This window comes from Arachis hypogaea, chromosome 1, assembly GCF_003086295.3.
Source record: "Arachis hypogaea cultivar Tifrunner chromosome 1, arahy.Tifrunner.gnm2.J5K5, whole genome shotgun sequence".
In the NCBI taxonomy this organism is placed as follows: Eukaryota; Viridiplantae; Streptophyta; class Magnoliopsida; order Fabales; family Fabaceae; genus Arachis; species Arachis hypogaea.
The window spans coordinates 74,634,383-74,640,370 of NC_092036.1; positions in this window are offsets into that span (position 1 = coordinate 74,634,383).

Sequence of the window (5,988 nt, forward strand, 5' to 3'; positions counted from 1 at the left end):
CTGAAGAGGGAGGCACAGTACTACACCATCATAAACAACACGCTGTACAAAAGAGGGATATCAACACCTTTACTAAAATGCGTACCAACTTCTAACACAAAGGAAATCTTGGAAGAAGTACACAGCGGCATTTGTGGTAATCATCTCGGAGCGCAAGCTCTCACCAAAAAGATACTCCAGGCAGGATTCTATTGGCCAACTCTACAAAAGGAGGCTACAGAATTTGTAAAGACATGTCCACCATGCCAGAAGCATGCCAACTTTCACATCGCCCCACCAGAAAAGCTTATCAGCGTGACCTCACCCTGGTCATTTGCGAAATGGGGACTCGACCTTCTCGGACCCTTCCCACAGGGATCGGGACAAGTAAAATTCCTCATAGTAGGAGTAGACTATTTCACAAAATGGATCGAGGAAGAACCCCTGGCCAACACCACCGCTCAAAGAAGTCAAAAATTCCTATATAGGAATATTATTACGAGGTTCGGGGTACCATACTCCATCACCACGGACAACGGTACCCAATTTACAGAAGCAGGCTTCAGAAAAACTGGTGGCCGACTTGAACATAAAACACCAGTTCAACTCCGTCGAACATCCCCAAGCCAATGGACAAGCCGAAGCGGCCAACAAAGTTATATTGGCCGGATTAAAGCGGAGGCTACAAGAAGCAAAGGGAGCTTGGGCCGAGGAACTTCCACAGGTCCTATGGGCATATCGAACAACCCCTCATTCCACTACCAACGAATCACCATTCCGACTAGCATACGGAGCGGAGGCAATGATTCCAATAGAAATCAAAGAAGGATCTCCCCGAGTAGTCCACTACAATGAACAAGCAAACTCCCAACTTCAGAGAGAAGAGCTCGACCTGTTACCCGAAATTTGAGAAAGAGCTCGGATCAGGGAAGAAGCCCTAAAGCGACGAATGGCTTCCAGATATAATCAAAAGGTAGTGCCGAGAAGTTTTGCAGAGAATGATCTCATCTTAATCAGAAACGACAACGGAACAACTCGACCCGGAGAAGGAAAGCTGGCAGCAAACTGGAAAGGACCCTACCGAATCATTAAAGTACTAGGGAAGGGCTACTACAAACTGTCCGAGCTTGATGGACGAGAGCTTCCTCGATCATGGCACGCCTGCAACCTAAGAAGGTACTATAGTTAGAATAGGTAAAAGATCTCACTAAATGGATGCGCTCTTTTTTCTGAAAAGGTTTTTTAATGAGGCACCATATCGAGACCTAGATCATACCCGACTTAAAGGGACAACGAAACTCCCACATGTATATATTTGCATTTTTTCCTTTGAATAAAGAATATTTAGATATTCTACAAGATTCCAAGGCACATTAATCTGAAGTATTCATCGTCCGATTATAAAGCAACAGGTCGGCAGAAAGTGAAAAACAAATTCACTGCGCGACCACGATAAAGACAATCGTCTGATAAAGGTGAAAACGCGATTCACCTAAAAGACGATCTAAAGACGCCAACCATTTTCTACAAATCGGCAAAGATGAACACAAAATAATGTAAGAAGATATCGAAAGCAATCCAAAAAAAGAACCTGACGAGGTCTTACGGATAGCTAATATAATAACTTAAGAGACTGGCCGACGTTCAGAAATCGGACCAAGTCAACCCAAGTTATAAGTAAACCCTGGAAAGAGGTCTGGCCAACCCTATTAAAGAGGATTACTTTAACTTAGAAGGGCCTGACATAACCAAGTCGGACTCCTACCACTAGAAAAGTTATACAAGTAGTCCCTGAAAGAGATCTGACAAAGATCCAAAAAAGAGGACTACGAGAAATAACTTAAAGGAGACCGACATAACCAAGTCGGACTCCTACCACTAGAAAAGTTATACAAGTAGTCCCTGAAAGAGATCTGACAAAGATCCCAAAAAGAGGACTACGAAAAATAACTTAAAGGAGACCGACATAACCAAGTCGGACTCCTACCACTAGAAAAGTTATACAAGTAGTCCCTGAAAGAGATCTGACAAAGATCCAAAAAAGAGGACTACGAGAAATAACTTAAAGGAGACCGACATAACCAAGTTGGACTCCTACCACTAGAAAAGTTATACAAGTAGTCCCTGAAAGAGATCTGACAAAGATCCAAAAAAGAGGACTACGAAAAATAACTTAAAGGAGACCGACATAACCAAGTCGGACTCCTACCATTAAAAAAGTTATACAAGTAGTCCCTGAAAGAGATCTGACAAAGATCCAAAAAAGAGGACTACGAAAAATAACTTAAAGGAGACCGACATGACCAAGTCGGACTCCTACCAGTAAAAAGTTATTAACATAATCCCTGAAAAAGACCAAGTAAAGGCCCAGAAAAGGGGATCACAAAATAACTTTTGAGGGGGACCAACATAAAGAAATCGGTCATAAGGCGCCAAACAAAGAGCGAGGAGACCGAAAAACAAGTCGGATCCACACAATTACAGAGAATCCAAGCTACAAACAATAAGCACGAGGCAATCCAAAAAGGTCAAACTGAAAGGTCCAACATTCTCAGAAAACAGAAGAAAATATCAAAAACCTTGATATGATCTACAAAGTTTTAAAAGCCTCGGAGGCCATCAAAAAAGGATAATGAGCTACTTTTGTAAGGTTGCCAGACAAAACAACCAGAAAACGTCAGCAAAGAAATAAAAAGTTTTAAGAGCCCACAAGCCGGGCCAACTAACATAAGAATCCAGAAAAAGATCAGCAAGCATCAGGAACATCTTTGGCAGTATCAGGACAGGGAGAAGGAGGACGAGTTTGAATAGGCACGGCATCTATAGTTCCATCCTCCCGGTTCAGAACTTGGCAATCCGAATCAGGTGCAACCGGAGGAGCAGAGGTAGTCGACACTTTGGCAGAGGACACAGGAGGAGGATCAGCATCATCCTCACCCTCGTCATCAGGGACAATCTTGCCATCTCTGACAACATTGTCTAAACTGAAAAGGGTGAGATCAGCCTCGGGAGCAATGACACGAATTTGCTCCTTCAAGTTCTCGTAAGCAGCAGTCACGCTGCCGATAAGATGACCTTGGAGCTCAGAATAATCCTCCCGAGCACTGTCCAACTCCCCCCTCAGACGCATCACCTCCCAATAAGTTGTAGCATAACTATCTTTATGCATCAGGGCTGTGTCCTCGGCCAACCTCAAAGAAGCCGCCAATGAAAGGGAACTCGCCTTCTCATTCTCTAGATCCTTCTCTGACTTGGTCACCTTTAATTCGAGCTCCTCCTTCAGCCCCTTCATCCGGTCAAACTCTTGCTTTGCCTCCTCCATAAATGCCTTGGTGGCATGAAGAGGGAGACTTTGAGCAGTCCGGTGTATAGCAGCCGCCATAAATGCCATTTGCACGTGATTCCAGGCCATAAATTCCAAATGATTGAGGATGGACACATCGTCCATCGAAAGGGTACCATAGGGCCCAATTTGTTGATCTATGAACTCGACGGCATTGAAGTCAGGGGCATTAAGGTCGAAGGGCTCAACCGTCTTTTGTTTTTTACTTGGAGGGGCAGCAGATGGAATGGCAGAAGCAGGATGAGGATCCACCAAGCGGACCCGAGGTGTCGGAATCGCTTTCTTCACTATGGGGGAACTCGGCACCGATGGCTTGTTGCGCACTTGGGAGGACCCCTCCCCAGCCGCCTTGGCGGCAAAATTCCGGGCAACAGTCGCCTTCTGCTCCCTCTTAAAAGCCTTCATGGATTCGTTATTCTTCATTGCCTCTGCAAAATAAAACAGAAGTCAAGCTACAAATCGAACAAGTCGGAAATACAGCTACAAGTAAACATAAACAGATAGCAAAGAAAACACAAAGATACCTAGTTCAGTTTGAAGAAGAGAAGGATTGGTTAGAAATCTCTTTGTATCAAGATGGGGAGGCTGACCCCATCGCTCTTCCAAAACAGTCACAAAGGCCCGCTCAGCCTCGTCCAACATGTCCCAAGAGTACCTGGAGACCCTCACATCCTTTTGCCATTCCAGGGGAAAGGCAGGCTCATCATTTTCGTCCAGAAAAAAGGGGCGAGCACCTTCAACAGCTCGGACCTTGAAAAAGTAGTTTTTAAAATCACGGAATGATTCGTCAAACATGGAAAAGATCTTCTTTCCTTGGGTAGAGCGAAAGGAGACCCAAGCTGCTTTCTTTTTTTACCACTTCGGGTTTAGTCAAGACAAACAGATAGAAAAAGAGAGATTGGGAAGCAGGGATACCAAAACCATTGCACAACAATTGAAAAATTTTTATAAAACCCCAGGAATTAGGGTGAAGTTGAGAGGGGAAAATATTACAAGACCATAACAGGTCGGTTTCAAATTGAGTAAAAGGAAGAGTAATACCCAGCGGACCAAAGAAAAAGTCATAAACAAAAAAGAAGGGGTGACCATCAACAACCCGAGTTGAAAAACAGACTCTCTCGTCAGAAGAAGGAGGGACAAGTTCATAGTTCTTTTCATCACCAGAATTGCTACAGACGCTATGAAACTGCCTAAGCTGAGCACAAAACTCAGAATCAGCTAGCGAGACACACAGGAGAACCATGGAGTCCACCCAATCGGCCATACCCGCAGGAACCTGGGAAAGCATCTCTACAACGTTATTTCGGGAAGACATGAGGCCAACTAAATCCTACAAAAAGAAAAGAAGAATGGATTACTTAAAAACATCTCGGACAACGGGTCAAAACATCTCAAATGGACGGATTAACCAAAAAGGAAAAACCCCAAGACTCAAGAGAAGAAGTCTTGGAGCATCCCTTGGAGGCAATAAACAAAGAAGGGTCGGGTCCTCAAAATCATTTCTACAATCTACATCTCGGCACTCATCAGAATAAAAGTCCAGAAAAGAAAGCAAAGGAAGCAAAAAACGCAGAAAATCCACCCTTCTACAGTTTTATCAGGAAAAGCACCGCTCCTACAGTTACCAAACACTACTGCTACAGTTCACCAGAAACACCAAAAAGACCAAAGGAAAAACAGCAAAAGCACAAGCTTTTCAAAATCAAAGCAAAAATTATCATCCAAAGAAAACAGAGACAACATGCAAAAAAAAAAAGATTCAAGCAAAACAAAAAGATTCGCACCGAAAAAGATAGCATGCAACAAGTCAAGCACGATAAAAACAGAAAGATCCAAACTTTCTCCAAAGGGAAAGATCAAAAGGAAAAACTCCATCGTAAAAACAGAAATAAACGAGGAAACACGAAATGGGACTAACCTGGAGAATAGAAGAAAACCTCGAAGAAAGCTGAAGAGCAGAAGCAACAGAGCCACCCCCTCGAAGTGGAAGAATGCAAAGACAAGAAGAAGAAATGTGGAATCAAGCCTCTTCCGAAAAACACAGTAGCAGAACAGACGTCACTACAAACTCTGGGCAAGAAACAGAAAATGAGAAAGTAAAGGGAGGAGTTACAGAGAAAGAGTGAAAGAAGAGAAACCGTTTTTTGATTGAAAGATTCAAAATAAAGGCCAGGAGAAAACGGGGCAATTAATACCAATTAATGAAGGTACTAAACCCTTTCACGTTCCCAAAGCAAAGCGCTGATATAAAGACGCGCGCTTTTAGAGGAAAACGTTCTACATTCAAAAGATTCTACAAAAAGAAGAAATCGACAAAATGCTTGAGTTCGGCTTCATCATGAAAAGACCAAAGTCAAGGACTCAGCCTCAAAAAGAGAAGACCGAGCTCAAGCAGAGGCACTGTTCATACCCTGGGTCGAGCTGTCCGACCCGGGATGTTCTACAGGCAAAGCGACCGACCTCTTCAGGTCAGGACAATTCGACCTCTTCTCAAAGAGCTCGGCCCAGTCACAGGAAAGCCCAAACAAAGGGCCCAAATAGAGGAACACGCCCCAAATCCTAAGGCGGCCCAAGCCTACAGGGATAAAGGCGGTTCCCTTAAAAGATAACCTCACTTAAAGATAAAGATAAGATAAGATAACTAACTTATCTTATCCACAGGAGGC